This window comes from Nuphar pumila, chromosome 3 (genome assembly GCF_984573655.1).
Source record: "Nuphar pumila chromosome 3, dmNupPumi1.hap1.1, whole genome shotgun sequence".
Taxonomy (NCBI): Eukaryota; Viridiplantae; Streptophyta; class Magnoliopsida; order Nymphaeales; family Nymphaeaceae; genus Nuphar; species Nuphar pumila.
In genome coordinates this window covers 146,539,798-146,562,732 of record NC_143251.1, presented here as the reverse complement: position 1 = coordinate 146,562,732, position 22,935 = coordinate 146,539,798, and the positions used below count along the sequence as shown (strand labels likewise).

The 22,935-nt window shown below is 40.6% G+C and overlaps 1 long non-coding RNA gene across 1 annotated transcript; it reads left to right on the top strand.

Annotated features, from left to right (window-relative positions):
• Window positions 1–12,199: 12,199 nt before the first annotated feature.
• LOC149844325 (uncharacterized) lies at window positions 12,200–21,949 on the top strand. Its single transcript, XR_016431191.1, has 3 exons — window positions 12,200–12,446; window positions 13,294–13,395; window positions 21,795–21,949. It is a non-coding gene; the product is annotated as an uncharacterized LOC149844325 (long non-coding RNA).
• The last annotated feature ends 986 nt before the right edge of the window (window positions 21,950–22,935 follow it).

Sequence of the window (22,935 nt, the reverse complement as noted above, 5' to 3'; positions counted from 1 at the left end):
AACAACTAGAACTTTACTCATTTCTCAAAACATTCCAAAAAGTTTTTGGGCCGAGGCGGCTCTTACATCCGTTTATCTTATAAATCACTTTTCTTCAAAAAATCTAAACAAAACTTCAGCTTTTAAAATTTTATACCAAAAGGAACCCGACTAAAATAGGTTAAGAATCTTTGGATGTAAATGTTTTGTCCTTACTGACAAAACTGACAAACTCTCACCAAAAGTCATTCCTTATGCATTTCTTGGATATTCTGAAACTCAAAAAAGATTTAGATGCTATGATGTTAAGAACGACAAATTATATGTTTCTAGGAATGTGACTTTCTTAGGAAACGTTAGTGGTTTTGAGAAGGATGAATCCCATAAAGAGAATATGGATTACTCTTTCTTGTTTAAGTTACTATCTAGAAATGTTGATATTTTTAGTGATGATGAACTCAATTAGTTTAGTAAAAAAGAAAATATAGATGAAGACAACCATCCTTCTTATCAACCTACTAATCCTCCCATAGAGGAAAGTTTATTTATTACCGAGACCCAAAGTCGGGAAGATGTAATAATAAAGAATTAAACAGTAAAAGAATTTCACGTTACCGCAACTCATTATACAATTACAACAAATGTATAGCGTGAAAAAAATGAAAATCTAGGATTTATTCCGAGTCACTGGACGAATCTGATGAAATTTCATAGACTTGTCTCTCACTTTTTATTGATGGACCGTCTATCCTGGGTGGCCTCCTCGTTCCCAAACCTTGCCTAAGAAGATTGGTCATCATGTCCACCACTGCATTCAATTGGGTCCCCATAGTACTTACTTCTGTCCTTAATTTCTTATTCTCCCTCTCAATAAGTTCGAACCTTGCGGCAGAGACAGTCTTCTCTTTTGGAGCAAGAGTTCGGTCTTTCTCGTGATTTGTTACTGATGGACTAGTCGTATTAACCAGATCGAGGCGACGTTTTGGTTGTAGAGGCTGAGCTACAACATGAGAAGGGACAGTTGGGAGGCATGGGTTGACAATTTTCTCAATCTTCCGATTTCGCCGCATTGGTTCCCAATAGCTTTCGAAATAGAAGGGATCAAATTGTCGTCCTTCATGATCATACGGTACGGCAGGGAAACCACCTGAGTTCCAATTAAATAATTCGTCCCTGTACCGATCTCTCCAATTCACGTGCCTGCCCCCACCATTATTCATCTTCCTTCTCACCTCCAAAGGCTTATTTGGGATAGACTGCCCCAAGCCAGATTGTAGGAGAACTCGACTACCTTGCTGCATCTCGGCTTCAAAATTGCAGAATAGCCACAAATCGCGGCGAGACAATCTAGCAGCCTCCGCAACAACGTCTTCATCATCGTCCTCCCATCTCCATAAGGTCTCCACAAAACTTGTACATTGGTAATTCTTTTTAATAACGAATGACAAATATATTAAAATTTATTTACGCATGATATGGCAACAACGATATGCACTACGGAAGACAATCCTGCAGCGATGTATACTTAAGAATGCTGAACATTACAACGACTTATAATACTCAATGGTAAATGCTGACGCGATTGTAAACAATTTTAGAACGTTTACCTCGTTTAATTGCAGCCCATCTAAAATGGACTTAGCATTATAAACTGCGACGTTTATTCTGGCCCAGCGACCGATCTTTGGAAAACCACAAATCGGAGGGCCACACCGTGGACGCAATGGGATAATATGTTCCAATGCCCAGGCCTAACAAAAAAAATATTATTAGTAACGCCACAGACTGCAATGAGATTTGTCTACAAATACTAAGTATGTAATCAACAAATACCTGAACAAATGGCCAAAATCCGCCAACTGTTTTCGTACTATTACTCGCACGGTGGAGTTGACTGTACAGGTGTGCGAGCATAGCGGCACCCCATGCATAGTTGTCGACTTCGTCTAAGTCTGCCAGGTACTGCAGCCACATGGAACTTATTCTCGAACTAGAACAATCGGAAAATAATGTAAGAGCAAAAAAATATAGAAGGAAGTCGCGCAACTCTTGGTCAGCTGTTTCAGATGCACAAGTAGCGGAGTGGCCTTCCCATTTATTACGAAAAAACGAGACCTTCATTGATGTGGAATTGCTTCCACCAGAAATACATTGACTCTATTCGTCCATCGACATTCCTAGAAGGGCAGTGCAGTTTTCCCTTGCGTTATAGTTTAAATGCCGTAATAGGACAGCACTGCCATCGCACTTAAGGCCAGTGATCCTCGCCACATCTTCTAGAGTCATGGTGATCTCAAAAGAATCAAACTGGAATGTGTTAGTCTTATCATTCTACTTATTTACCAGGTGAGTCATGGTATTCCAGCAAGTTTCAAAATATTGCTGGTCCAAAAGGCCACCGAAGTGCATATTTCGTAGTCGGTCCTTCTGATATGCACTCAGTTGACCATACCAAGACAGAACTACAGGCCATTGACAGCGACCTCCGAGCTTTTCACCTGGTGCTCTACTTCTCCTGTGACCTCCCTGTAACACAAAATAACATATTATTCCTACAAATTAAAAATTACTTCCATTTGTACTTATAAATACTATTCTACTAACCGCTATAAATAATATCGGTTGCAGACATACTATCGCAGTAATCGCTATAAATATCAATACCTAACACAGTAATCGCTATACCAAAATCGCTAAACATATTATTAAATCTTCGCAGACAGGACGGATATATTTACCTTGGTCACTATTTTCTGCTGTTCTCGCTCCAACCTGGGACTTTCTGGTGGGTCCACTGCCTCGAACTGCCTTTCAATCTCCATCTCTACCGGCTCCACCGCTGCCTTCCTTTCTCTTGCCTTCCTTTTCTCATCCTCCTTCTGCTTCCTTTCTCTGTCCCTATTCTCCTCCTCCTCCTTCTGCTTCCTTTCTCTCTCCTTTTCCGCCTGCTTCTTCTGATTCTTTTTTCTCTCGCGTTTCTCCTCCTCCTCCTTCTCCTTCATTTCTCTCTCCCTTTTCTCTTCCTCCTCCTTCTCCTTCCTTTCTCTCTCCCTTTTCTCCTCCTCCTTCTTCTGCTTCCTTTCTCTCTGCCTTTTCTCCTCCTCCTTCTCCTTCCTTTCTCTCTCCCTTTTCTCCTCCTCCTCCTTCTGCTTCCTTTCTCTCTGCCTTTTCTCCTCCTCCTTCTCATTCCTTTCTCTCTCCCTTTTCTCCTCCTGCATCCTTTCTCTCTCCTTTTTCGCATCCTCCTCCTTCTCCTTCCTTTCTCTCTCCTTTATCTCCTCCTCCTTCTGCTTCCTTTGTCTCTCCTTTTTCGCCTCTTCCTCCTGCTTCTTCCTTTCCCTTTCCTTTTCTTCCTCCTCCTTCTCCTTCAGCCGCCTTTCTTTCTCTTCGATTTCTTGTTTCCTTCTTTGCCGCAGTTCTTCCACCTGCTTCTTCCTTTCCCTTTCTTTTTCTTCCTCCTCCTTCCGCTGCGTTTCTTTCTCTTGCAGTTGTTGTTTCCTTCTTTCCTGCAATTCTTCCTCCTGCTTCTTCCTTTCTCTTTCCTTCTCTACCTCCTCCTCCTTCTCCTTCTGTTGCCTTTCATTTTTTTCCTCATTCTCCTTCTGCAGCCTTTGCATTTCCTTAGCTTCCTCGAACTCCAACTCCCTGCTTCGCCTTTCCTTTTTTTCCTCAAACTGAGGAATATTCTGTTCCTTCTCTTCCTCCTCCTTATTCATTTGCCTTCGCCTCTCCTCCGCCTCCTTCAGTAGACTTGCCTTGTGTCGCATTGCTCTACTCTCCAAGTTTCTCCTACGAGCCTCCGCCATCATATTGCTAAAATCCCTTTCCCACTCCTCTGCCTTCTTCTTCCTCTTTTCCATCTGCTGTGCGTTAATCCTCCACCTTCTATTTATATTCTCTTCAATATTTCTGGCCTTTGCCTTCTCTTCGTCATCCTTGTTCTGCATCTTTCGTTTTTCAGAGTTCTTCCTTTGGTCTGCAGCCTCGATATCTGATGGATAATCCTCTGCAAAATACGATTCAAAGGCTTTTTCCCTGTCTTCATCGTTCTCAATCTTAAGTATATTTTGGTATCTTTCAAAAACTTTAGATAAATGGGACTGACGGATCACTTCTCTAATAGACAACCCATAGAACGACGGGGTATCTCCAATCTGATGAGGCGCAGACATTGCTAACCTGCACAACACAATACACGATCATCATCAGTAGAAATCGTCGGAATATTTGAGTTCATAGTACAAATCCTTGTATAAGAACCAATCTTCAAATTGAAGAAAGAAAACTTACACGAAACTCACTGAAACGATGGGAATTTGGATATTCCAACTGTAGAGTAAGCAACAGTAACAACTAATACGCAACAGAAGGTGGCAACGATGCTGCGACTGCGCGTAAAACGGAAACAGATGCTCTGATAAAAAGGAAAGGATGCTCCGGCAACTCGAGATGAAAGCAAAGAATCTCCGGTAGAGTGCTTAGAGCGAGAAAGGATTTTTTTGAACTATTTGTATCATAGAACATAACGCTTGCTACATACGCAATCACCTGCGGAACGTTTTCCCGCGATATCGATAGAGGGCAGTTTTGTCATTTTCACGAACCGACGATTCAGTTTTCTAGAAGAAGGGCATTTATGTCCATTCGAGGAAGAGGAACCGACGATTCGGTTTTCTAGAAGGAGGGCATTTATTTCTGTAAATTTTCAGCGATATCTATTGTCATTTCATTCCCCATTTTAACTTCAACGATACATTACAACCACCTGCGGAACGTTTTCCCGCGATATCGATGGAGGGTAGTTTTGTCATTTTCACGAACCGACGATTCAGTTTTCTAGAAGGAGGGCATTTATGTCCGTCCGAGGAAGAGGAAGCGAATGGCGGTAAAGGTTACTTAAGTCTTTGCTGCGGCACCAAATTACGATGCAATATGATGGCGAATGGCGGTATTGTTTTGTTCATTATTCTGATCAACTCACACGAGGAGTTGACAAAACCCGAGCAGGACAAGTAGCAAGCGCATTAGAAACACTGATACTGAACTCCTTCGCATATTTGTCAATATTATAATCATTTGAAGAAACAACCTGCAAATGTAAAGAGTTAGCAGCAAGAAGGACTACGGATCTTACTGGTGGAATCTCAGTAATCCAATCGAGATGAGCATGAGGGCCAGATTCTGCTTACTGAGAAGCACTTAAGCAGCAAGCAACAAACACAAACAATCAAAGCAAGAAAGAGATGGTTGATGAGCCCGAACGGGTAGCATCCTGTGAGGGCAAAGGGCCATGAACACGCTGGGAGGAGCCCTCAGACCCCCCTTCTGTAAGGGTAAAAGCTCTGAATCAGAATCCATAACTCTTCAAGTTGAATGATGCTACCCACACTGAGAGGAGCCCCCAGACCCTCCTTCTGTAAGGGTAAAAACTCTGAATCAGGCTCCACAACAGTAAATGTGCAGGTCAGTCGGTGCTTGATGGAGCAATGTAAGATCTTCTGTTGGATGTGCATAGAAGCAGAAATAGAAGGGAGAGAGAGTGTGAAAGGGTTGATGTCCAGGGGAGATATCTTTCTCGGATAATCCTGTAGTGCAGAGACTGGGTCTTAAATAATCATCTTCGGGGCACTTAAGTCTTTACAACCACTCCTTTTCAAGAACCGTCATTTTTTTTGCACTAATGGAGGAGAGGGTACTTAAGTCTTTGCAATCGCATCAGACTCCAACGCTATAGCGATTTGTAGTGTTATTCAGTAAGCAAATCGATGTACCTAACCGGAGGTCATATTCCAAATCCGTAAAAAGTGGTGTCTTCGTTATTGAGTCTAGTTTATTTTTGTAAATTTTCAGCGATTTCTATTGTCATTTCATTCTCCATTTTAACTTCAACGATACATTACAACCACAATCATCAAAAGAAAGATTGCCCAAGCTAAGAGTCTTGAGAGAGTAGAGGAGGGCCTCACCACCCACCGAATAACAAAAAATACAACGACTCAACTTCAAGTGCAGTAAGGACCCAGAGTCGAATAAATTTAGAGGCAGCTCATCAGTAAGGACCCACAACAGTCAATGTGCAGGTCAGTCGGTGCTTGATGGAGCAATGTAGGATCTTCTGATGGATGTGCACAGAAGCAGAAATAGAAGGGAGAGAGAGCGAGAGAGGGTTGATGAGCCCCGGACCCCCCTTCTGTAAGGGCAAAAGACCATGAACACGCTGGGAGGAGCCCTCAGACCCCCCTTCTGTAAGGGTAAAAGCTCTGAATCAGACTCCATAACTCTTCAAGTTGAATGATGCTACCCACACTGGGAGGAGCTCTCAGACCCCCCTTTCTGTAAGGGTAAAAACTCTAAATCAGACTCCACAACTCTTCAAGTTGAATGATGCTACCCACGCTGAGAGGAGCCCCCAAACCCTCCTCCTGTAAGGGTAAAAACTCTGAATCAGGCTCCACAACAGTAAATGTGCAGGTCAGTCGGTGCTTGATGGAGCAATGTATGATCTTCTAATGGATGTGCACAAAAGCAGAAATAGAAGGGAGAGAGAGAGAGTGAGAGTTGAATGATGCTACCCACGCTGGGATGAGCCCCCAAACCCTCCTCCTGTAAGGGTAAAAACTTTGAATCAGGCTCCACAACAGTCAATGTGCAGGTCAGTCGGTGCTTGATGGAGCAATGTATGATCTTCTAATGGATGTGCACGGTTTGCAGAAATAGAAGGGAGAGAGAGAGAGTAAGAGGGTTGATGTTCATGGCCTCCTCCAGGGGAGATTTCTTTTTCGGATAATCCTCCAGTGCAGAGACTGGGTCTTAAATAATCATCTTCGGGGCACTTAAGTCTTTACAACCACTCCTTTTCAAGAACCGTCATTTTTTTTTGCACCAATGGAGGAGAGGGTACTTAAGTCTTTGCAATCGCATCAAACTCCAACGCTAATTAATGCTGACAAACATGGGGATACGAGACACACATGCTTACATACGTGGTGCTCTTTGGGACCCCCGATCATGAGATGTAGCTAACTGCCCTATTCGGGGGGGGGGGGGGGGGGGAACATATAACCTGCTTCGCTTTCACTTGACGTAATACGGACAAGAATAACAAGAGAAGGGGAGATGATTCCCATCACACTCACAAGAGAAGGACCGTGCTGCTTTTATTTACCGTCAACTATTGGTTTTTTTTCATGGAGTGAGGACAAAGCATCGTCTGCATTTCCCTTTAAACACCGGACAGGCCGGATCCGTTACTCCTTAGGATCCAAACCCGACCTGACTGACCTTTATTGGGTTTGGTCCGTTTGGGTTTTTGATGGGGTCTTACCAGGCTCAAGTCGGATTGGACCCTTTTGAACTCAACTGGTGATTGCTATATGTTCTTTTTCTTTTTATTGGTCCTTTTCCTTCTTGAGCCGAGATAGACCTGGATCTTTTTGGGCTTGGGTCTGCACAGGTAGTTCAAACCTAACCCATCTCAGGTGGAGCAAGTTGTCCAACGCCACTCCACAGTCCACCCTATATGTGTGCGTGTGTGCACGCCCTTTATTTAAAGGGACAATACGAAAGGGACCTCACAAGTCTTTGACATTGGAAATTCAGCATGAGAACATCCATCTCTCTCTCTCTCAATATATATATATATATATATATATAATTTAATTGATATAAAATATGCTTTACCCAAAGATTTTATGACATCAAGATTGTGAAAAATCCATGGTTAACAATGCATTTAAAACTTTACAATACAAAGTATTGTGGGCTGTTGATTTTTAGTGCTTTTAAAAACACCTAAAATTCAAAAGTTGATAATATAAAAATGTTACTTATTAAATGAATAATAAAAATTTATCATGTAGAGTCCAATCGATGAAAAACTCAATTGCTAAAGAAAGAATGCCATCGATCACCCTCGGTCTGATGGATGAAAAACTCGAATGTTAGAAGAGGGACACCATCAATCATCTGTTATAGATTTTGGATCTTCTTTTGTTTGTTGCTAGTTGTCTGTAGTTTCTTTTTTCTTTAGCTTTTATTTTTCTATATTTTAGTTTTGTTTTCTATATTGTTCGGTTCATGGATTCAACATTTTGTTGATCTTCATGAGTGGTAATGTTGATCTTCTTTGGTCTCTCTCTCTCTCTCTCTCTATATATATATATATATATAAACTAAGATTTTAAAATTGTTTTTAACATTTAAATATCAACATATGTTAAAAGCAAACAGTATATTTGAAAATATCATCATATTTTCAAGGTCACATAAGCTAGCTAAAAAGAATCATTGTGTTGCTATTCCATAATGGAGAAGGGCTGAAGAGGAGAATGTGATGGATGCGGAAGTAGAACAGAAACCCTACAGGCCTCAACCTTTAGGAAAGAATTCTGTACTCTTGCTGGAGTTGAACCCACCTTAATACCTATTATAATGGGTTGCAGAGAGGAGCAGCATTCCAATCTAGTGGTAGGCAAGAAGCCATCCGGCCGGTTCTGCTTTTGACCAATCCAGACCCAACCGAGGTTCAAAACCACAAGCCCAGGCTTGGCCCAAGCAAGCTGGGTAACAGGCACCCTGCAACCTGCCTGCTCTCTTTTTAATGGCAGACTCACCGGCTGCACTGGCCCATGGTCATTTTTTATCAGGTTCACAGCTCATAGCCTACAAGCGAGCAGGCTAGACCCAAAAATAATAAAAAATATTGTGTCAATCATAATGTGACACGTGTTAAAACCATTAAAATAATATTAAAATAAAAATTTATTTTTTACTTTTTTTTTTGCATTTATTTAAAAAATAGCCGATTCAGGGTGAATCGTATCTGATTTTCTGCTGATAGGGACGATACGCACCAGTACTGATAACATTGGGCTAGACCTCCTGATCCTGATTGGACGGCCGGGATCAGCCTTGTAACAGAAAACTGTCTTAGGCACCTTAAAGAAAAAATGAATGGGCTCCTAAAACATGTAAAAAAGGACGGTCGCCATGGACCTCACAAAATTTTTTTTTATGCCGTTCGCTTTCTATATGAAAAGCATCAGCCATGAACAGTTGAAATTTGTCCAAGACAAGAAGATTTGAAAGGAGCCTACTGATCATGATCCCGATGACTAGAAAAACTGCAAGGCAATAAAAAAGTCCCAGAGGAGGGAGGGCAGTAGTACTCCATGTTGAATTATCAACTTCCACCGAGAAGGCTCATTTATCATAGCGTAAAAAGGAAGACTGGTGCAGCTTTGCTTTGAAACTAAAAGCAATCACATTCTGCTAGTGGGCCACCTTAGGTAATGTCAATTGTCGGTCCCCCCCCCTTCTATTACACTTTGTGGCACCCAGTTGCCTGCATGTCAAATCCTTCACTAGAAAATCGACGTGCCAATGCTACCGACGAAACTTCACACGATTTATTTTAGGGCATGTTTGCAAATTCCTTGTGATTTCTTGATTTTTTTTCATGATTGTATATAAATTACAATCACAACACCTTCTTCTCAAGGCTAGTAAAACACGAGAAAGTTGCACTTGCCTAATGTAACTGTTTTGCCTTAAATCTTGTGAAAATTGGTCACAAGATTGACCTGTCTCCAAAAATCACATCTTCTGCTTTCTCAGCTGTAATTCTTCATCCCCATCTGTGACCAAAGCAATCACACCTTTAAAAATGGCCCAAAATTACTGCAAGCCGAGGGAGGATAATTCATCCTCACAAAGCTGCTTCGCCATATATATATATATATAAGACAAGCACATCCGGCTCTTGTGAGGTTAACTTAATTATTTTGCGAGCGAGATACAATTCTGCATCATCACTGCATTTACAGTAAATGTGTATCGCATTGTCAAAAAAAATTAGTTCAAATGTGTGGTGGGCTGGCGAACCTCGAAACAACGACCTTCCAGTTTCTAGCCTCTTCATTCACGTGAAAATGTTAATCAGTAACAATTAACAAACATTCAACTGAAGCGAAAAGTTAATTGAGAAGAGTACGTTCCTTAAACATTTGATCTACTTTTATCTGTGGTTTCCATAAAGAGTTTCATATTATAGTGCTTTGTATTTGTATTGCTTGGTATATGATACACTAATGCTGTATCGAGTATGAATGCAACTATGACATGTAAGAAAAGAAAGGTTTGAGCCACCCAACATCAACCACCTTAGGGTGAAGATGAGATGAGGCGAGGGTGCGTGTGGGCGTTATTATTGCGTCAAAGGATGGCTTGAGGGAAAAAGAAGAAAAAAATCACAAAAGAAATATGCTGATGGTGCCCATGACCAGAAGTTCCCCTACTTTGTAGTATTCAATTGAATGTCAAGGGCCACGCATCCCACTACCTTGTGCAGTTTTTTTTTTTTTTATCAAATCCATTGGCAGCAGACTTGGTTACTGTTTTTTAATAAAAACGATAAGAGATCCCATAAATTCAGGATTCCAACAGCAGATGCAAGATTTTAGCAACAAGACAATATACGCTTATTGACTTGCTATGATGACCAAATGCCTTTCCATTTAGATATAACCAATGAATGACTTCTCTCCCACAATATATAATTGGTGATTAATTAATCATTGGATTCTCAATCTCCATTTTCTTAAAGTAATATACAAGCAGAGAGAGAGAGAGAGAGAGAGAGAGAGAGAGAGAGAGAGAGAGAGAGAGAGAGAGAGTAGTGTAGTGTAGTGTCCAAGCTAAGGTTTGAACCGTCGGTTGTTGGACTGACAAGACGATCTTTCTGCTCAGGACAAGAATATCATGCAAAGTATTTTTTTTTTTTACATATCACGGCAGTACCTTGGCATATCAGTGTGAAATGATGACCAAGAGGTCCCTCTCATCTTAAACGTCATTAAATAAGGTGAACATCAACATGATGAAGAATTGTCTTAATGGGAAAGGCTGCCGTAGGTACCATATGGGGGTGCAACGAGTTCATTATAACATGACCCCTTTCTCCACCTAAAATTCCATAACTCAAGCAAAAATAATAAAGGAATACTTAGAGACAACCACTGTTCGTCACCTGATTATGTGATGACTATGGTTCAAAACCCAAGCAAGGCATCTCTTGCTGCAAGATTGAAGCTGGAAATACTCTCCAGTGCTAGGCAGGATATCACAAGGGTTTTACTAACCAAAGGCCTGGCAATGTCCTGTATGTGATTTGTAAGGGGTGGGTTCCCTTAAGGGGTGTTTGATAGCGCGTTCTGTGTGTGCAGGATGCTGCATATAAGTGAAATGGCATTGCCATCAAACCCTGGACGCGGCGAATGTGCGAAACTGCATTCGTGGAACAATGTTTCACATTACCTCCTCTCTCTTCTTTCCTTCTCTTTCCTTCTTTGATTAGGGCTCTGAATAAGAATTTTTTTTTATTAAGGCTTTGAATCAAATTTCTTTAATTAAGTTTTTTTATATTTAGTTTGATTAGAATTTTTTTATTTGATTAGGGCCTTTTTTTCTTTGATTTTCTTTGATTAAGGCTTTGAATCAAATATCTTTAATTAGAGATTTTGATCTTTAATTTGATTAAGACTTTTTTTCTTTGCTTAGGGCTTTGAATCAAATATCTTTAATTAGGGATTTTGATATTTAATTTGATTAAAGATTTTTTCTTTGATTTTCTAGGGCTTTGAATCAAATATCTTTAATTAGGGATTTTGATATTTAATTTGATTAAAGATTTTTTCTTTGATTTTCTAGGGATTTGAATCAAAATTTTTCAATTAGGACTTCTTATAGTTAACTTGATTAGGGCCATTTTTCTTTGATTAGGGTTTTAATTAAGGATTTTTATATTTAATTTTATGTTTATTTATGGTTTCTTTGATTTTATGATTTATTTTTTTGTACTTTAGAGATTTTTGGTTTATTTATGATTTATTTTCTTGTGTTTTAGGGTTTTATGATTTATTTATAGTTTTTTATTTGTATTTAAAAAAATATGAATTCTTATTTTTTTTATCAAATTGCTCATAATTTAAACATTTTTTGGTACTTAGATCCAGTTTGAGATCCATATTCGAGCTAAAATCCACAAATTTTGATAAACATTCATAATTAGATTTAATATGACATCGATTAAAGCATATATTGCAAAACTATAGAAAAAAAATTGGGATCTGGGTCAGATCCGGATCCAGACCCGAGTTTCCTCTGTGCTTATAAATAAAGCACGAAGGGGTTTCCCTTTTATGCAAAAAGGGAAACCCCCCGACACTCTCTCCCACCATGGTCTCTCTCTCCCTGAGTTCCCCCTCTCCCGCTCTCTCTCCCTTTTTCCAGCCACCTAATGCCAACGACCCCCCGTCCGACCACCTCTCCCCCTACGGGAACCCCCTCCCCGTTCTCTCTCCCTGACTCCTCCCTCTCTCCCCCTGCGTCTCATGCTCGTTGGAGCCAGAGCACGCTATTTCTCTCCTTCCTCTCTCGCCCGACCTCCTCCCATCATCGGCGACCCTCAGGTGAGTTCCTCTTCTCTCTATCTCTCTCCCTCTTCTCTCTCAGTCTCTCTTTTCTCTGTACTCTGATGGGAGGGGCGCCGACCCTCCTGCCTCACTCCCTCTCTCAGTCTCCTCATATGCAGGGAGGGGCACTGGCCCCTCCCTGCACTCTTTCTCCCTCTGTTTGAGGCAGAAGGTAGGGTACCTCTGCCTCCCCATCTCTCGCTCTGGGTCGGGCTCGCAGGGGAGGGGTGCCACCCCCTTCCCTACTCCCTCTCTCTTTGACCTTTTAGCAAAGGAGGGGCTCGGCCCCTCCCTACTACATCTCTTAGCAGAGGAGGGGCATCACCCCTCCCTGCTCCCTCTTTTAGCAGGGGAGGGGAGACTCCCCTCCTTGCTCCCTTTTTCAGGCAAGAAAATAGGCAAGGGGCGGCGCCCCCTACCTTTTTCTTTCCCGAACAGCGGATAAGGGGTGATTCCTCTCTTTCCGGCATGAGGGCGGGGGTGCAGCCCCTGCCCCCTTCCTCATTTTGGTCATGCCGATAGGCAGGGGCTACGCCCCTTCCTCTCCTTTTGTCAGGCCAGCGGGCAGAGGCTGCACCCCTATCCCTTCTTCTGCCTCTGTCAGGTCGGCAGGCAGGGGCCCCTGCCCCCTTCCTCTTTTTCTAACTAGCCAACAGACAGGGGTGTGCCCCTTGCCCCTTTCTCTTCCTCTATTAGGTCGGCAGGAAGGGGCGCAACCCCTGCCCCCTCCTCCTTTTTCTACCGGCAGGCAGGGGCGCAACCCTGCCCCTATTTCGGGATTCGACCCTTATAATCCAAGCATTTAGTTTTTCCTATTTTATGATTTTTGCTTCATTTTGTGCAGTACCACGTATCCCATCGGTATAATAGATCCTGCATGTGCCTCGAGAACCGAGCCTTTGATCACCTGTGTCTGGAGACGTCAGCAACTCTGACAATCTCTGAGGTAGGAGAAAGTTGTGCAAAGGACAAACTAAATTAAGCATTTAACATTTAAATAAATAAATAAATAAATATATATATATATATATATATATATATATATATATATATATATATATGTGTGTGTGTGTGTGTGTGTGTACTCAAGGATGCAGTTTTGTGATCCTTGTCTTTTCTTTATGTCAATTACTTTGCCACCGCGCTTTAGTTCATAAGCTACTGCTTTCTTATTTACTGCTTTATGTCAATTACTTTCCCGTCACACTTTAGTGCACAGGTTACTGCTTTCGTATTTAATGTTTTTTGTCATTTACTTTGCGAACGCGCTTTAATGCACATGCTACTGCTTTCACATTTACTATTTTTTTGTCATTTACTTTATCGCCGTGCTTTAGTGCACAAGCTACTATTTTTGTATTTATTGTTTTCTATCATTTACTTTGCTGTCACGCTTTCGTGCACACGCTACTACTTTTGTATTTATTTAGCCGATGTACGATTTCGTACCTCATGCGCTGTTTATGCATTTATTTAGCTGGGGTACGATTTCGTACCTCATGCACTGCTTACACATTTATTTAGTCAAGGTACAATTTCGTACATCATGCATTGCTTACACATTTATTTAGTCAAGGTACAATTTTGTACCTCATGCACTGCTTACGTATCTATTTAGCCGGGGTACAGTTTCGTACCACATGCATTGCTTACACACTTATTTGCTTATATCTTTGCCATCGTGCTACAATATCACAGGCTTGCATTATAAAATCCTTACATAAATGCAACCTCGTAGGACACGCATGTGTGTATTCTTCTCTACCTGTTTCTCACTTGCCCTTTTTTCGAAAATCACAGGTTTGTACATTGGCGCTAAAGTTTTAAAGAAAAGTGATTCTTTGCGAGAATCCAACTTTCGAAATGCATATTTTTGCAAAGCAAAGTTTGCTCGCTTTTAAGTTGCGAAATTGCAACTAAGTTTTTCCAAGTCAGCACATTTGAGAGAAATGTTTTACAACTTTAGTTGGAGCTTCCGATATGACTCGGATAACACCGATGGGGGCATGAGCATGTGTTTGGGCGGGGTTCTGCTGAGAAACCCACACCTCATTTATCACACAGTATCGCAAGACATGCACAACATGCTGATACTGCGATAAATGGATGAGAGATCTGTGGCGATCTCATATCGTGCAAATTGCACAAGTATGTACAAGTGTTTTAAAAAGACTAGATTATGTCAAACTAAATATTTGTTGCATCGTTTCTTTTACGAAATAATAGAGTTGGTTTTTTTTTTGAGAAACCAATACCCCTCACATCTTAGCCATACTTTTAGACAAGCACGACATGTTAGTACTACGATGACTGGGTGAGAGGTTCGTGTAACCTCAAAGCATATGAATGGCACATTATGGAAATCATTTACATTGTGATGTCTCACCTTCACAGGCAAGATGCTCGTGTTGGTTTAAAAGACCAGAACATGTCAAATATAAACTATAATGATTACATCATTTCTTTCATAACATATTAAAGCTGGGGTTTCTTTCTGAGAAACCTATACCATTCTCATCGTAGCGGTACTTTCAAACATACACCACATGTTAGTACTACGATGATTGGATGAGAGGTTTATGATAACATTGTAACATGCAAAGGTATAATGATGAAATGAAAATCACATAAATGGTGATAATCGCCTTCATTGGCAAGATGTTTGAGTTGGTTTAAAAGACTAGAGCATGTAGAATGGGTCATTAGTTAAATAAAACCTGACACACTCATTTGTCTCTTTATTTTCATAAGAGAGAGGATGGGATGATACAAAAATTTTGATGGACAAGTTGTTAAGAACTACCCCTCGAACAAATGACTCGCCGTCCCCAGTCATCGGAGTTATGGAATAGGACTATCAAAATTTATCCTAGGTGATAGAGCCATGAACTTTTGCAGAAGTTGGATGCATCCCTTGAATGAGTGGCCTTGAAGAATTCTCTTGTGGTCATTAGCCATCCCCTTAAGAGCGAACTCAATTAGCTAGTCGGGGTATCTAAAATACATGACATAATAAACCCCCAGATTACTCTCAGTTATTTCTACGTTTTGTGTCTGTGCGTACTCGCATGACAGTTAATATTGAAACAAAGTCATTTTGCTCACATCACTTGTTAAATTGTGTATCATGTATGAATTTGATACATATGTTAGATTTGTTCACATTACTTGCTAAATTGCGTATCATGTATGAATTTGATACATATGTTAGATTTGTTAACTTTACTTGCTGAATTGTGTATCATGTATGAATTTGATATATATGTTAGATTTGTTCACATTACTTGCTGAATTGCGTATCATGTATGAATTAAATGTATATCCTAGAATTGTTTTATATTGTCTTACTTGTGCACATACCAGTTTTTCATAAAACTGAGTCATTTTATGGGTACAAGTGATGATTAGGTTTACGAGATGGGTGATGACACGATTACAAGATGGCTTCAAGATCCCACTATTTCTGTTGGGTTGTCACGTTCTGTATACATTTTGGGTTTTGTATTTTGTATAAGAATTTCCTCAAAAATTTCATTTTGTATAAACTTGAATTCTTTTCTAATGCATATGGTTTCTAAATGCTTTGCGAAGATTCAATCTATTGTGAAATGAAAGTTTTACGCTAATGTGCTCAAGGTTGTCGACTTGTCTTTTATTTTTAAAAAATTTATTTTCGCTGATTCACTAAAACAATAACTCTGAAAAAAATAAAGGATTTTCTAGTCTCTTTCAATTATTTTGAAAGGTTTACAAGTTTGAAGTTTTGGGGCGTTACAACTTAGTATCAGAGCTTTGTGAAAATAATAATTCTTGACCATCGAGCATCTGTATCGTGTTGTAAGTAAAGCCTTTCTACTTTTAATGATTTAGACTAAATGAGTTTCATATTTCTGTTTGAAGTGTTTGCTTAAGAATATGAACGCTCCTGCTAATGCCCAAAGTGGTGAAGGTAGAGGAACGCATAGGACGCGTGGTCGCTCAGTAAGGGGTAGGGGTCCTCTACTGGAAAGAGGTGGACGACCGTCAGCTTGGTCAGACTATTGGACTCGCAGGCCACCCCCACCCACGTTCACTGATGCTCGGGGCTTTGCTCTCTCTATTACCTACCAGGCACTACTAGTCGCGACTTGGGCAACTGTACACTTTTGGGAGGACGACCGTATGCTGTCACATGTTTGGGTCAACCATAACATCATAACTGGTGCATTGGAGGTGGAAGGCCCCCTGAATGCACAAGAGAAGTCTATAAACTTCTTTGCCCTTTTGCAAATAATTTTTTCTTTATGCATATCTACCAGCTTTGCTAGGATTTTGTATGCTACTTAAGGAAAATATATGAATATGAATCCTTTTGACTTCAAGTTTCTTGAATCCTGACTTGTGCATCCTTTGGATTATATAAAGGATGGTGTGGAACACAAACGATGATTTGGCCGACGAATGGTCAGAGCAATAGGGATTTGTTATGGATTCCCTTAGTACCCTGACCGAGGCAAGCCAGAGTCAGGTTTGTCCGCAGTGGGATCAAGTACCATTTGCCGAGGCAGACCATCATATGATTACGGCGTATGAGAAGTTCTTGAAGCTTGGTCCCCCGACCTTCGCTGGCAAGGTTGATCCTGAACTAGTAGAGAATTGGGTTGAAGAGATTGAGCACACTTTTCAGGTAATGTCGATACCTGAGAGGAAAAAGATGATTTTTGATACTTATTGACTCAAGGACAATGCTCACAAATGGCGGTATACAACTTGGGGCATCTGATTTCCAGGAGCAATAATTATTCATTGGAAAGCTTTACGCAATGCCTTTATAGCAAACTACTTTCCCCCACATGCACGGGACACGAAAAAGGTAGAATTTTTAGAGTTATGTCAAGGTAGCTCGAGTCTGGTGGATTACACCATAAGTTTTCAAAACTTGGAACAATACTGTCTCGGCCTGTTTGAAGATTATCGCAAGCAGGCCAAAAAATTTATTCAGGGACTGAAAGAATGACTCAGTCATTGGGTCCTAAAAGTATGTACTCAACTTTCTCTGCTGCAGTTGCGACAACCACCCTTTTGAACGATGATTTGGAACGAGTGAAGGGTGAGCAAGATAGAAAGTCTGTTGAGAATGGTGGAGGAAACAAACAACAACATACTAACGGCAAAACACAGAGCTCCTATTCAAGAAGCAAAATCAAGATTGAGGAATCGAGCCACAACAACAGCCAAATCAGATATGTCTGAAGTGCAACTACGTTCATCCTGGACAACCATATCCTCGAGACAACAAAAGTTGTCTATATTGCAGGAAGATGGGCCATTACGCCCAGAATTATTGTAAGAAGGCATCTGAATGACAAAGACGAACCACAGGAGAAGGTCAGCAACAACAATAACGACCTCAACAACAACCGTAAAGAGAAGGGTCTGGCCATGTCTATGCCACCATAACAGAACATATGGAGAATAGAGAATAGAAACTCTAATAGTTGTACGTTAAAACTTTCTGTGATTCAGTACAAATTTTGCCAGGCAAAAGTTCATTAATAAAATCACGAATAAATGTTGTTCAAACCGACTTATAGCTAAAAACTTTTCTCAAAAACTCATTATGAGTTGTCTTGATCACTTTAAAGAGCATATATGTTTGGGATCACACATACACATGTTGTGTATCCTCGTCAATACTGATCAACTTAGACTACGATATCTACATATAGCCTTTGAATAAAATTTTGAGGACAAAATTATTTTAAGGAGAGTAGGATGTAAAACCTGTAGAAAAAAAATTTGGGACCCGGGTCAGATCTGGATCCAACACTAATCCAGATGTGAGTTTTTCCTGTGCTTATAAATAAAGCACAAAGGGGTTTTTCTTTTACGCAAAAAGGGAAGCCCCCCGACTCTCTCTCCCCCCCTATGGTCTCTCTCTCCCTAAGTTCCTCGTCTCCCGCTCTCTCTCCCTTTTTTGGCCACTTGAGGTCGACGACCCCCCACCCCCCCCCCCCCACCCCCTCATTCTCTCTCCCTGACTCCTCCCCCTCTATCCCTACGTCTCATGCTCATCGGAGCCAAAGCATAGTGTTTCTCTCATTCCGCTCTTGCCCAACCTCACTGAAGCTGACCTCCTCCCATCACCGATGGCCCTCAGGTGAGTTCCTCTTCTCTCTGTCTCTCTCCCTCTTCTCTATGTCCCTCTTTGTCAATCTTTTCGTCTCTCGCTTTTCTCTGTACTCCGATGGGAGGGGAGCCAGCAGGAGGGAGTCGACCCTCCTGCCTCACCGCCTCTCTCAGTCTCCTCATATGCAGGGAGGGGCACTGCCCCCTCTCTGCACTCTTTCTCCCTCTATTTGCGATAGAGGGGAGGGTGACTCTGCCCTCCCCCTCTCTCGCTCTAGGTCAGGCTCGTAGGGGAGGGGCGTCACCCCCTTTTATGCTCCCTTTTTTAGTAAGGGAGGGGCGCCGCCTCTACCTGCTTTTTTTTTCAGGCAAGGGGCAGCGCCCCTTGTCTTTTCCTTTCCCGGCCAGCGGGCATGGGGCGATGCCCCCTACCTCCTCCCTTTTCGGCCTGAGGGCAGGGGCACAACCCCTGCCCCCTCCCTCATTTTGGTCAGGTCGGCGGGCAGGGGTTGTGCCTCTGCCCCTTCCTCTCCTTCTACCAGGTCGGTGAGCAGGGGTTGTGCCCCTTCTGCTTCCTCTGCCTTTGTCAGGTCGGCGAGTTGCCCCCTTCCTCTTTTTCCAACTGGCCAGTGGGCAGAGGTGTGCCCCCTGTGCCTTTCTCTTACTCTATTAGGTTGGTGGGCACAAGCGCAACCCCTACCCCCTCTTCCTTTTTCTGCCGACCAACAGGGGTGCAACTCTGCCCCTTTTTGCTTTATTTTGTGCAATACTGTGTATCCCATCGGTGCAATGGATCCTACACGTGCCCCAAGGCACAAGCCTTTGATCATCTATGCTCAGAGACGTCAACAACGATAATCTCAAAGATAAGGGAAGTTGCAAAAAGAAGAATAGATGAACTAAATTAGGCATTTAACATTTAAACGAAAATAAATATTATATATATATATATATATATATGCATTTTAACTCAAGGATGCGGTTTTGTGATGTTTGTCCTTTCCTTTATGTCAATTACTTTGTCATCACAATTTAGTGCACAGGCTACTGCTTTCACATTTACTGCTTTCTTTCATTTACTGTGTCACCGCGCTTTAGTGCACATGCTACGGGTTTCACATTTACTGCTTTCTGTCATTTACTTTGCCGCCACGCTTTAGTGCAAGGCTATTGCTTTCGCATTTACTATTTTTTTTGTCATTTACTTTGCCGCCGTGCTTTAGTGCACAGGCTACTATTTTTACATTTATTGTTTTCTGTCATTTACTTTATCTTCGCGCTTTAGTGTACAGGCTACGGCTTTCGCATTTATTTAGCCGAGGTATGGTTTCATACCTTGTGCTCTGTTTATGCATTTATTTAGCCAAGGTACAATTTCGTACCTCATGCACTACTTACATATTTATTTAGTCGAGGTACAATTTCGTACCTCGTGCACGGCTTATACATTTATTTAGCCGGTGTATGGTTTCGTACCACATGCATTGCTTACGCACTTATTGGCTTATATCTTTGTTGTCACGTTGTAATATGCATAAGCTTGCATTGTGAAATCCTTACATAAATGCAACCTCGTAGGACATGCATGTGTGCATTCTTTTCTACTTGTTTCCCACTTGCCTTTTTTTGAAAGTCACAGGTTTGCACATTGGCGCTAAAGTTTTAAAGAAAAGTGATTCCTTGCGAGAATCCAGCTTTTGAAATGCATATTTTTGCAAAGCAAAGTCTGATTTCTTTTAAGTTGCGAAATTGCAACTAAGTTTTCCCAAGTCGGCACATTTGGGAGAAATGTTTTACAACTTGAGTTGGAGCTTCCGATATGACTCGGATAACCTCGGTTGGGGCATGAGCATGTGTTTGGGCGGGGTTCTGCTGAGAAACCCATACCTCATTTATCGCATAGTATCGCAAGACATACACAATATGATGATACTGTGATAAATGGATGAGAGATCCATGGCAATCTCATATCATGCAAATTACACAAGGATATACAAGTGTTTTAAAAAGACTAGATCATGTCAAACTAAATATTTGTTGCATTGTTTCTTTTACAAAACAATAGAGTTGGAGTTTTTTTTGAAAAACCAATACCCCTATCATCCTAGTCATACTTTTAGACAGACACGACATGTTAGTACTACGATGATTTGATGAGAGGTTCGTGTAACTTTGAAGCATGCAAATGGTACATTATGGAAATCATTTACGTAGTGATGTTTCATCTTCACAGGCAAGATGCTCGTGTTGGTTTGAAGAACCATAACATGTTAAATGTAAACTAAAATGATTACATTGTTTCTCTCATAACACATTCAAGATGGGGTTTCTTTCTGAGAAACCTATACCCCTCTCATTGTAGCGATACTTTTAGGCATGCACAACATGTTAGTACTACGATGATTGGATGAGAGGTTTATGGTAACCTCATAATGTGCAAAGGCACAATGATGAAATGAAAATTACATAAATGGTGATAATCGCCTTCATAGGCAAGATGCTTGAGCTGGTTTGAAAGACCAGAGTATATAGAATGGGTCATCAGTTAAATAAAATTTGACTCACCAATTCATCTCTTTATTTTCATCAAGGAAGATGATGAGATGAAACAAAAACTCTTATGGACAGGTTGTTAACAATCACCCCTCAAGCAAATGACTCGGCGTCCCCAATCATCGGAGTTAGGGGACAGGGCTACCAAAATTTATCTAGGGTGGTAGACCCCATAGACTTCTGCAGAAGTTGGATGCATCTCTTAAATGAGTGACCTTTGAGAAATTCTCTCTGTCATTGTTCGTCCCCTTAGGAGCTAACTTAACTAGCTATTCGGGGTATCGAAAATACATGACATAATAAACCTTCAGACTAGTCTCAGTTGTTTCTATGTTTCGTGATTGTGCATACTCGTAGGACGGTTAATATCAAAATAAAGTTTTCTTACTCATATCACTTGTTAAATTGTGTATCATGTATGAATTTGATACATATATTAGATTTGTTCATATTACTTGTTGAATTGTGTATCATGTATGAATTTGATATATATGTTAGATTTGTTAACATTACTTGCTGAATTACGTATTTTGTATGAATTTGATACATATGTTAGATTTGTTCACATTACTTGCTGAATTGCGTATTATAAATGAATTAAATGTATATGTTAGAATTGTTCTATATTATCTTATTTGTGCACCTACCAGTTTTTCATGAAACTGACCTGTTTTATGGGTACAGGTGATGATTAGGTTTACGAGACGGACGATGGTGCGATTGCAAGATGACTTCAAGATCTCACTATTTCTGCTGACTTTCTGTGTCCTGTATACATTTTGGGTTTTGTATTTTGTATAAGGATTTTCTCGAAAATTCTATTTTGTATAAAACTTGAAATTTTCTTCTAATACATATGGTTTTTGAATGCTTTGCGAAGATTCAATCTATTGTGAAATAGAGGTTTTTATGTTAATGCGTCCAAGATTGTCAACTTGTCTTTTATTTAAAAAAAAAACGGTCTTTGTTGATTCACTAAAACAAAAACTCTGAAAAAAATAAATGACTTTTTAGTATCTTTCAATTATTTTGAAAGGTTTACAAGTTTAAAATTTTGGGGCGTTATATATATATATATATATATATATATATATAATTTTTTTTCTCAAATTGCCAAAATTTTAAATATTTTTGGTATTTAAATTTAATCCGAGATCCATATTCGATGTTAAAATCCATATAAACATGTTAAAACACTCATATGGTGCAATAGATCGAGTCATACAATCCAAAACAAAGTTATCCGACCCATTATTCATGTGTGTCTAGGCTGTCCGCACAACATAAAAATCTAACGCGGGACACAAGGAGCACAATTTCTTCTCTAATCCAAACAAACGATGAACGTAGTATAGTTGTTACTGAATGTGTTTTGTCTGTCATGTTCTATTGTTTTGTCCAATCTTGAACAAGCAATCAAAAACACCCTTATCTTGTCATCTCTTAGTGTTATTTTAAACCTTGTCCTTTTCTTTTATGTCCACATTCAAGATTGTATTTTCTTAGTAGGAGAAGTTTAGTTCCCCATTGAAGAGAGAGATCGGACTTTTTGGTTGAAAGCCCCAGGTTTGACATACGGAAAAGCCCTCTGCAAGGTTACCCTAGTTTTTTTTTTTTTGAAAGGCAAGCTGGGGGGTAGGCTGATCCCTACAAGTTATACAACGATACCATTGGGATTTGAACTTGCAACGCCCCAACACAAGGTAACGTGCACTAGCTACTACTACCAAACAAGGGGTTTCCCCGTTGGTGAGGTTACCCTAGTTGCTGGGCAGCCAAAACAAACTCAAGTCACTGACTTTGAACTAGATCACCGAACTGAAGT